General features: G+C 60.0%; 1 protein-coding gene across 1 annotated transcript in view; it reads right to left on the reverse strand.

The window, feature by feature from the left end:
• The window catches only part of AKT2 (AKT serine/threonine kinase 2), a 42,806-nt gene extending 34,923 nt beyond the window's left edge, over nt 1-7,883 (reverse strand). The window contains exon 1 of the mRNA XM_055145574.1: nt 7,693-7,883. The gene's annotated coding sequence lies outside the window, so the exon portion shown is untranslated. The remainder of the gene's footprint in view (nt 1-7,692) is intronic.
• Nucleotides 7,884-9,852: the final 1,969 nt, after the last annotated feature.

Here is a 9,852-nt window from a genome sequence, read left to right on the forward strand (position 1 = left end):
CCTTTTCCTGAGCCGGGGATCGAGACCAGTGCCTCACTCATGCAAGGCAAGTGCTCTCCTGCTGAGCTGCAGCCCCAGGCCCACATCAGTCTTTCCACTTTGGGGGGTCACATCTGGCAGTATGTGGGGGCTACTCTTAGCTCTGTGCTTGTCGGGTCACTACCGACTGTGCTCAGGTGACCATGCAGTGCCAGGGACGGAAGCGGCCCCCAGCCCCCTGAGCCTGCTCTCGGCCTGCTGAGCTCTCTCAGGCCCCAAAGAAGCCATCTTCACACAGCCACCTCATCCCCAGAGAGCTTTGTCCCTACTACCCATCTGTCACCCACTCACCTAGACCATGTAAATCCAGCCACCACCTGGAAATGGGGAGGAAACACATGCCAAGTCTCTGGACGAGCACAGGGAGCCCTGGCATCAACCAGTCCTGGCTCACCCCTCACGGAGCTGCCCAGGCTGCAGAGCTGCTGGCATGGCCCACTATTCCTGTCTGGAGCCCTCCCGGAGAGACCACCTCCCCCTCTCAAGAAAACAAGTCAAAATCCACTCTGCCAACCAGTAAGCCCAGTCGAACTACATTCAAAGACCCTCTGCCCGCAGATGCCCATCCAGACCCCTCTGAAGACTGCAGCAGCTCAGAACCATCGAGAAACTTCCAGCAAGTCCCACGCCCAGCACTTCTGAGCCTACTAGCTCCCTAGATCCTCCCTGGAGCCCCACTGCATAGGCATAGGCCCATTTTCCGTGCAGCAACGGTACCTCATGAAATGAATTAAGGCTGCGGGTTTCTGGGCCACCACGGGAGGTCCTGGTGTGCTGCCCCAGGCCTTGCCCCGCACACAAAGCTACCAGCTGCGGTGCAGAGGCCTTGAAGCCCGGCTGGAAGGAGCAGGGAAGGGGACCCCAGGCAAAGCAGCTGCCCGATCCCACTGAAAAGGGCTTGCGAGGTGGCAAACCAAGGCAGGCGTGGATTTCTGGCCTCACCCTTAGAAACAACATCTGTGGCTGAGTTTCCTGGGCAGGACTGCTGGGCTCGAGGAACTTCCTGCAAGGACCCTGGGCATGTCGTCTTGTCTCAGCCAGCCCCAGCGTGCTGTCTCCTACAGCGAACACCCAGAACAGCTGGACCTGACCACGGGGGCCAAGATGACCATGGCTCCTGCCCGAGGGCCAGGCCGAGCTCCCCCAGCCGCCCTCCCACGCCCATTCCTTTGCTCCCTCCCTCCTGGTCCGCTCCCAGGGCTGTCTCCCCCAGCTGGGCCTCTCGCTGCTTGGCTGGGTGTCCAGCAGAGTCTGCCACGAACCACCCCACCGTGCAGCCCAGAGGCCTGGTGGCTGAGCGCCTTCCGCTGAGAGCTTGGAAAGGCAGAGAGGCCCAGGGAGGGGTACCGCTGGGTGCCCAGAGGTTTTGAAATCCAATGCAAAATCCATTCCCCCACTCTCGAGGATTTCTGCAGACCCCCAGAGCTTCGTTCTGTGGGGACTCCCTCTATCAGGGAAGACAGCCCAGAACAAGCCTAGGAGAGCAAGGCCAGGCTGCCATTCCTGCTCCGTGTTTGTGCCCATGTTCTCGGGCATGGGGTTAGGAGCACCCCCCTCCATGGGCTGCTGAGTCGAGGACTCAGGCTACACTGCCTAACTTCAGGGCCCATCCTCAACATTTCTGGCCTGGGGCGGGGGGGGGGGCATCTCCTCAAGCCCCAGTCTTCACACTGAGATGGGAATCAGAGCCAACTCCTCAGTCTGCCCGTGGCTCCTTCATCCACTCTCACCCCCCCCATTAAAACAGACAAAGCCCCTTTCTCTTTCCTCTCGGATGTCCACCCATCACAGACATGTCCCCAGGCATCTGTCTCCATGAGGGTAGCCACAGGCAGTTTTTTCAGGTTCTATGTTTTGCCCTGGGAACATGGCAGGCACTGGGGGAAAGAGCAGCAGGCGGACCCCACAGGTACGGTGTGGGCGGGTGATACTGCAGTCCTCTGCCTAGGAGGTTTTTTGGCTACACAGCCACATGAGCGGGGTTCAGTGGGTAAAAAACCATCCAAGGAGCCCCCAATCTCTCCCTAAAGAAAGCAGCGGAGGGGGGGGAAGGAAAGAAAGCAGACGGGGGTCCTGCAGACCGTGGGAGGAAAAGCACAGAAGGAGACAAGGGCGGGGCTTCGGCCTCCTGCAGCAGTGACTCCACTCGGGGCAGCAGTGCTAGAAAACTCCCGGACCAGATCCCAAGAACCCACCCCAGCCTGACCAGGCGGCTAGGAACCCCCTCAGTCTTACCAGCCCCCCCAGGGTACCCACCACAGCCTGAACAGCCCCCTGGGACCCACCCCACTCTGATCAGCTCCCGGGAATCCACCCCACCCTGACCAGGTCCCAGGAATCCACCCACCCTGACCAACTCCCAGGGATCCACCCCAGCCGGACCAGCCCCCGGGAATCTACCTCAGCCTGACCAGGCCCCGGGAATCCACCCCACCCTGACCAACTCCTGGGAAGCCACCTCACCCTGACCAGTCCCCGGGAGTCCATCCAACCCTGACCAGCCCCTGGGAAGCCACCCCACCCTGACCAGCCCCTGGGAAGCCACCTCACCCTGACCAGGCCCCAGAATCCACCCCAGCCTGACCAACTCCCGGGAAGCCACCCCACCCTGACCAGTCCCCGGGAGTCCACCAAACCCTGACCAGCCCCTAGGAGTCCACCAAACCCTGACCAGCCCCTAGGAGTCCACCCCACCCTGACCAGCCCCTAGGAGTCCACCCCACCCTGACCAGCCCCTAGGAGTCCACCCCACCCTGACCAGCCCCTAGGAGTCCACCCCACCCTGACCAGCCCCTAGGAGTCCACCCCACCCTGACCAGGCCCCAGAATCCACCCCACCCTGACCAGCCCCTAGGAGTCCACCCCAGCCTGACCAGCCCCCAGAATCCACCCCTGCCTGACCAGCTCCCAGGAAACCATCCCATCCTGATCAGACCAGCTCTGAGAATCCACCCCAGAAGCCGAGAAAACCCCTCAAGTAAGAGGCACTCACTCAAACCCCTAGCCGGGCAGGCCTCCCAGGGGCAGGCCAACCTTGCTCATCTCTGCTGTCCCCACTCCCCAAGGCCACAGTACCTTTCCCCCACAGCCTCCAGTCTGCACCCAGACACACCTGATTTCAATTCCCCACCAGGTGCACCCCCTAAACCTGCCCCTCACGAGGGGCGTCTACCCCAGCCCAGGAGCGCAGGGCCTGCCGTCACGTGCACCACTGTATCCCCAGCACGGGCAGCAATGCTGGGCACACAGTCTGTGCTCAATCAAGCTGAGGCCAGATGCCAACATGCCAAACCAAGCCCCCACCAGCGCCTGTGCCACCTCCCTGAGTGAGCCTGGCAGGCTGCTCCACATCCACTCAGTTTGTCCTGCCACCCCTGGGGGCGGCTCCGTGAGGCACCTACAGGAAAGGGGGTCAGCAGAAATGGAAAAAAGTCAGTTTCCACCTCAAAGGGGCTCAGGGCAGCAACAGGGAGAGGGAAGGGCCTGGGACCTTGCATTCACCAGTTTTGCTTTTGGGGGGCCGTGTCTGGCTGTGCTTAGGAATTTGTTTAGGGCACCACAATTTTTTTTTTTCTTTTTGGGTCACACCCAGCGATGCACAGGGATTATTCCTGGCTCTGCACTCAGGAAATACCCCTAGTGGTGCTCAGGGGACCATATGGGATGCTGGGATTCGAACCCGGGTCTGCCGCATGCAAGGCAAACGCCCTACCTGCTGTGCTATCGCTCCAGCCCCAGGGCATTGATACAATCTTTTGCTGGGGATCAAACCCAGATGAGCCACATTGAATGCAAGCTCGTAGGCCAGTGATGCCTCCCCAACCCCACATCTACCAGTTTTCATTTCCATCCCTCTAGAATCTGTTTTCTCATCTGGGAAGAGAGATTGTGCATACTAACTTCGGCCCCACCCTTATCCGGGTTATCTGACAAGAAGGACCTTCAAAATCCTAATGGAAGTAAGAATTACAATTACTAAGAAACCCAAGGACTTAAAACTCTTAATTAGTGAGCACAGAATGGGTTTACTGTATGTCCCCTTTCTGTAAATTAGTCAGCTTACTGTATGTTTGTTTTCCACTAGCCCACTTAACCTTTACAACAACCTGTCAATCGGGCATTCCATCCCACAAACCCTACAGAAAGCTTTTTTTTTTTTTTTTGCCTTTTGGTTCACACCTAGCAATGCTCAGGGGTTACTCCTGGCTCTGCACTCAGGAATTACTCTTGGTGGTATGTGGGGAACTTGGGATGCCAGGGATTGAACCTGGGTCGGCCGCAAGGTGCAAGCGGGTAGGGTGCAAGTACACCCTACCCACTGTACTATCGCCGGTCCCCAGAAAGTCTTAAAACTGTGGGTCAGGGGCTGGAGCAATAGCACAGCGGGTAGGGAGTTTGCCTCGCACGCGGCCGACCCGGGTTCGATTCCCAGCATCCCATATGGTCCCCTGAGCACCGCCAGGAGTAATTCCTGAGTGCAAAGCCAGAGTAACCCCTGTGCATCGCCGGGTGTGACACAGAAAAAAAAAAAAAATGTGGGTCAGAACTGAGTATGAGGGTCACGTAAAATAAATTTCTTTAGGATCGATTTGTTTTGGTTTTTTTTTTTTTTTGGTCACACCCAGTAGTACTCAGGGATTACTCCTGGCTCTAATCTCAAGAATCACTCCAAAAGGGCCTCAGGGAACTACATATGGGGTGCCGGGGATGGAACCCAAATTGATGCAAGGCAAGTATCTTATCCACAGTACTCTCTGGCCCCTCTTTAGGATTCACTATAAGCAAAGTTTGATGTGTATACCTGTTTTACACACTCTGGTAACTGGGGTCACAAGAAAGTTTTTCTAGCTAAAACAGGTTCACAATGGGGAAGCGTTTAAGCAGCCCTAATACAGATCAGTATTTCCCAAAGCAGGCAACACGGCCCCAAGGGGTACCAACAGGAGTTCCAGGTGCAAGCTGGGTCTGTTCACTGGAAGAAGGCCAATTCCTGGCACAAGAGAGAGGGCTGAGGCTGACTGATTTTTTTGTTGTTATTCTTCTTCTTCTTTTGAAATGAGGGCGGTGGGCCAAGGAAGTTTAGGGACCTCTGAGACAGATGATGAAATTAACTCAGAAGGGTGGAGCCTGCCTGTCAAGGTCACACATCCCACCATGGAAGGGCTGGACTTGAACCCTGGTGTCTGTATCACTTCAGTACAATCTGGGACAAGCAGGGGCTAGCCAGGCGGTGCGGTGGGGAGGGCGGGGGGGGGGGATTTCAGGGTGACTGTGGGACACCAGAAAGCAGCAAAGGCAGCATAAACCCCTTGGGACGGAGCATGTATGTGGCAGGCCCCACTAGAGGAGTGTCTCCCAGATGACACTAACGTGCACAACCCACCCAGGTGCTTCCAAACACTCCTGAGCCCACCACAGGGAGGTGACTAGCAGGGGCGCAAGGTCACACAGAGGAAAGGAGACGAATGAGCCAGAGCAGGGAAGTGTGAGGACACACACACAAGACACTAATGTGGGGCCCCTGGGAGCTGGGGCACACCTTGCTGGTTTCTCCTGGGAGGGAGGGTGGGGTGCTCAGACAGCTTTAGGCTGAGGGGAAAGGTGAGAAGGCAAGGCCCAAGGTGCGAACCCCGAAGGCCAGGACAGGAAACCATCACAGACAGACCCCTGCTCCAGCCTGGGTGAGGAGCACAGCGCATGTGGCACTGGGGACCAGGCAACCTGGGTCTGGGTTTAGAAGAGCAATTTGGGCCCGCGGGATCTGATGCACCTATGGCGAGCCCGTTCCTCCTCGGGGCCTGTTTCTGCAGCGCGGACACAGCATCCTGTCCCCACTGGGGAGCCCGGGAGCTACCATTCCAGTTGCTTGTTGACAGAAAGTTCACTGAGGCCAGTGAAGCTGGTGCTCACATTCCAGCCCTGCCACTTCCGGCTGTGAGACGTTGGGCAAAGCATGTCACGTCACAGACAGTGCCTGCGTCCCCTCAGTGGTCAAGGAGGTGTCACACACCTCCCTAACCCAAGCATCGATGAAATGGCCTTGGCCAGACCTAACCCACAGAGTTCTGAGCGCATGGAGTGAAAGGCCTATCACGAGGCCGCAATACAATGACTGTCCCCTCACCAGCTCTAAAATGGACTGGCCTGTGCCTTGGCGGCCCCTTCTAAAGGACAGGGGGGCAATGAGCCAGCATAGGTGATTTCCTGGGATACACTTGGAACAGCCCCCGGCCTGCAGAACACACTTGGCCAGTGTGGGACCGAGGTTTTTACTGCTCTGCTGCTCACCGGCCATGCAGACCCCAAAAACCTAGAGCCAGAGACCAGAGGAACAAATCCTTCATGGAGAAACAGTCGCCAAAACCATTAGTACTTCCTGGGGCGCAGGAACGGTTCTCTCCAGGAACCCCGGCAGGCTGTTGGGAAGCCTTGCAGACAAAGCGACCAGGTGCCCCCTGTGACCACATCGCCAACCGCGGGATGCTGGGTCAGCCAGGGACCGCCGCCAGCCCTCTGCGAAGTCCAGACCCAGGGCAAAGGTTATGGGGCAAGCCAAGGTCACACACTGGCCTAGAGACGAGATGCAGGGCCCCCACCCCCCCACCCCACCCCCGGGGGCTGACTGCTCTGAGCACCAACAGGGCGAGAAGGGAGAGAAATCAGGCATGTGGGGAGCAGGGAGAAGGGGTATCCCTCAAAGCCGTGGGAAGCAGCCTTCCCCCTCTGGGTCCCCCAAGTCCACACACAGGTTCCCGGGGCTGATGCGGAGAGGAACAGCTGGGAACACAGCAACCTGCCTAGCTGCCGCCACGCGGCGAGGCCAACTGCAGCGCCCCGTGGAGAGCACAGTGGGTTGCTAGTGGGGAGCGAGCACGGGCCGGGCGCACGGCTGCACGCACAGGAAGCCCCAAACAAGCCCCGGGTGGGGGCGGCGGGGGAGCCGCGCAGTCCCCGCCTCGGTCCCTCGCAACGCCTCCGTGCTGAGCGACGGAGAGGCAGCTCAGCCCCGCGCCTGGGGACTCCGGCGTGGGGAGCGAGTGGTCCCCGGGCGCCGTGCCCCGGGCGCCCCGGGCGGTGGGGAGGGGGGGCAGTGCCCCAACTCCCCCCGCCCCTCCCAGCCGGGCCGGGGGGCACGGCGCTCCCACTCCGAGTCTGAGAAACCTCAGCCACGGGCGGCGACGCCTTCCCCCACCGCGCCCCGCCACCCCCGCGGGGACAGCCTGGCCAGCGGGGTCCCCCGCCCCGCACCTCCCAGCGCGGCCGGGGAATCGGGAAGGATTCCGGGAGGAGGGGGGACCCGGAGCCGGCCGCCGCGGGGACCACCCAGGTCCTCGGCCGAGTCATTGAGAAGTTGGGCCGAGCGGGGGCCCCTCCCCTCTCCAGCTCTCGGGATGCCCCGAGCCCCACCCACCGCACCCCGGGCGGCCGGCGCCCCTCCGAGTCCCCGGACACTACAAGCCGCCCCCAAAGCCGCCCCCAAACACGCCCGGGGCCCCTCCGGGGGCGTTCCCCGGGATCCGGGGAGACCCCCGAGCTGCGGCCGCACTCCGGGGACCGCTCCAGCCCGACCCGTCGCGGGGGCCCCCAGCGCGGCGCTGAGGGGAGAACTGAGGGGCCCGGGGGGCGCTCGGGGACACGCGCCGGCGCGCTCACCTGTCACCGGCGGCCGCCCAGCCGCGCCGGCGGGGCCCTGCTCCGGCCCATGGCCACGCTGCGCTCGCGCCCGCTCCTGGGGTTTCCTGGCGGCGGCGGCGGCGGCGGCGGCGGCAACGCCTTCCTCGAGCCAGGCCCAACGGCTCGCGCGGCGCGGCCCCCCCGCCCCCTCCCCCCAGGCCCCGCTTACCGCCCCCTCCCACCCTCCGGCCGGAAATACCGCCTTCGCCCGCCACAAACAGGAAGTGACGTCCAAGAGCGAGCGAGGCGGGGGTGGCTGGTTAGGGGCCGGAAATACAAGGCGGAGGAGCGGCTAGGGCGCAGGCGCGGAGCCCGGCGAGCGGCCGCCTCCGGGCCGGGCGCCTGCGCACAGACGGCGGGTCCCGGCGGCCGTGGGCAAGGGAGCGGTTCCGCGCAGGCGCCGGGCTCTCGGCCGAGCGAAGGCTGCGCAGGCGCAGTAGGAGTCTGACGCTAACGTTCCTGGGAGGGGCAGCTCCGTGCCATTTCCCGGCAGCCCCTGGTCCTTCACCTGCGCTTTGATCTTCTGCCCGGCTCTCTCATGCCTGTTCTGCGACTCCGGGGCTCTTCCAAGAACCTCGATGGTGCCGGGGAGTGGGAAGGGCTTTTTCAGGACGTGGGGCTCTGAGGCCATGCGAACGCACATTTGAGTTTCCTATGCCGGTGTTTGTGTGCCTGACCGGGTGTTTTTTTGCTTTTATGTTTGGTGCCTCAGTGTCCACATCCGTAAAACGGGAACAACCAGGACTGCATCACTGGATTTTCCTTTTTTTTTGGTGGGGGAGGGATTTGGGTTGCACCCAGCTGTGCTTGGGGCTTTGTTTGGGAGGACCGTATGTAGTGCCGAACTTGTCTGCGGCGTGCAAGACAAGCACCTACCTGTACTTTTGGACTCTTATGTAAAGGGTTTTTGTTTGTTTTGGTTTTCTTAGACTACATTTCATGACTCCTAAGTATGAAAGTTACCTGCTCATTTTTTGCTTTGGGGTCACACCCAGCGATGCTCAGGGGTCACTGCTGGCTCTGCAATCAGGAAATCACTCCTGGAGGTGCTCAGGGGGCTCAGTGCGATACTGGAAGTCGATCCTGGGTCCGCCGCGTACAAGACAAGGCGCCCTACCTACTGTACTGTCGCTCTGGCTCTCCTACCTGGTTATTCTATGGACTCGATTGAACATGGAATATAACTTTTTTTAGACCACACCCATTGTGTTCAGGGTACATTCCTGGCTCTGCGCCCAGGGATTACTCCTGGCAGGCTTGGGGACTAGGGGGGGGGGGGGGGGGCGGGAATTGAACCCTGGGTGGGCTGCATGTAAAGCAAGTGCCTTACCCACTGTACTATGGCTCTAGCCCCAAAGTAACGTTTTTGTAAGCGGGATGCTGGGCCTACAGACCTTAAATTCATCCTACAAGAAATAGCTTTGCACAGACCCTGAACCATTCATTAGCCAGAGCAGCAAACCGCAAGACATCCAGCAAGACATCCAGCTCTCGGCCCTTGCTATCCACATTTAGGGCTCCCTAGCTAGCAGAGAATTGGGGGTCTGCTATGCTATGTCACAGGGGCTAGTGCAGACAATCCTGGATGCAGCTCAATTGCATGGGACCCTCCGGTGAGACCCTGGTAAGCTCCTGGTGGTCTTGCTGGTTCATAGTCTTTCCCCCCCCACCACCACCACCACATGGAAAACCTCCAAGACTTCCCCCAGAACTGTACAGGCAATATCCCCACAACCGGGGCAGGAAGGAGGGGATTTGGGGACTTCTGGGTCTCAAGAATGAACGATTTTGGCTCGAGAAAGATAGTGCGATGACTTGCCTTCCACGTGGCCCACCCCCAGTACTGCAGACGGTCCCCTGAACCCCACCATGAGTGATTCCTGAACACAGAGCCAGGAGTAAGCCAGGTGTGACCCCCAAACCAAAAAGACTGACTCTAAGAAACAAGTGCTAGAGACTTGGGGCGGGGGGGTCATGGTGTCGCTGAGTCTGTTCCCACTGGAAATCTCTCAGGGACACGAGTTTAAGGTCCCTCGGAGGCTAAGGGACACGAGTTAAGGTCCCTTTGGAGGTCCTTCTAATCCTCCTGGGTCAGCTACTTGAAACTTCCTGGAGTTCGTGCCGAAGCTGCTTGGCACC

This window comes from Sorex araneus, chromosome 8, assembly GCF_027595985.1.
Source record: "Sorex araneus isolate mSorAra2 chromosome 8, mSorAra2.pri, whole genome shotgun sequence".
In the NCBI taxonomy this organism is placed as follows: Eukaryota; Metazoa; Chordata; class Mammalia; order Eulipotyphla; family Soricidae; genus Sorex; species Sorex araneus.